General features: G+C 41.8%; 1 non-coding gene across 1 annotated transcript; it reads left to right on the top strand.

Moving 5' to 3' along the window:
• Positions 1 to 400: 400 nt before the first annotated feature.
• Positions 401 to 507, top strand: LOC133287983 (small nucleolar RNA R71). The gene has a single exon (XR_009748313.1). It is a non-coding gene; the product is annotated as a small nucleolar RNA R71 (small nucleolar RNA).
• The last annotated feature ends 370 nt before the right edge of the window (positions 508 to 877 follow it).

Raw genomic sequence — 877 nt, 5'->3', positions numbered from 1 at the left:
AAAATTTTCTGCATAACACACCAATGCAGTGGATGGGCAGTCTGTTGAGTCATGAAGGTCACCACAGGCTGAGCATGGTTCTGTTTCAGTTGCTGTGAGTTGTAAGACTTCCATCATTGGTGCTGCTTGGTCAGCTCTCAGGTTCTTCACTTCATTCATGAGTGATGCCAGTTGGGCTTCCATGGCTGTTTGTTTATCTAGTTCTAGCATGCCTAGCTTCCTCACTGGGCTCACTCTTTCTATTGGCCATTGAAGACATCTTTCAGCAGTCCCTTCTATGATTTCGTACCTTGATTCAAGTGTTTATGTAAAGAAATATCCTCCTGCAGCAAAATCTAGGTGAGATTAAGAAGTATGGTCAAGTCCCTTATAGAAAGATTGTAACACTCCCCAACTCTCTACCCCATGGTTTGGACATTTTCTTATCATGTCCTTGTATCTCTCCCATGCTTCATAGAGATTTTCTCCATAAAACATTCTGATGTTAGAGATTTCAGCTCTAACATCAGCTTGTCGAGACATTGAGAGAAACCTCTCTATGAACTTGTTAGAGAGTTCTTCCCATGTGTGGATTGATCTAGGGGTGAGAGTTTTCATCCATGTTTTAGCTTTTAAGACCAAGGAGTGATGGAACAACCTCATTCTCATGCTCTCCTCTATTACACCCTCAGCTTTAAAATTATCACAAATATCTTGGAATGTTGTGAGTTGTGTGTAAGTATCTTTTGCAGGGAGTCCATTGAAGACCCCTGCTTCCCTAATCATATAGAAAATGATAGGTTTTAGTTGAAAATTTGGTGCTACAGGGGGAAGGATTACTCCCCTATCTGGTCTGTTCCTGAAAGGAGCAGCCAAAGTTCTGAAGTTCCGTTCAGGG

This window comes from Gastrolobium bilobum, unplaced genomic scaffold (genome assembly GCF_033153095.1).
Source record: "Gastrolobium bilobum isolate Gb01-03AN ecotype WA unplaced genomic scaffold, APGP_CSIRO_Gbil_v1 utg212297, whole genome shotgun sequence".
In the NCBI taxonomy this organism is placed as follows: Eukaryota; Viridiplantae; Streptophyta; class Magnoliopsida; order Fabales; family Fabaceae; genus Gastrolobium; species Gastrolobium bilobum.
This window is presented reverse-complemented; position numbering and strand designations above follow the sequence as displayed.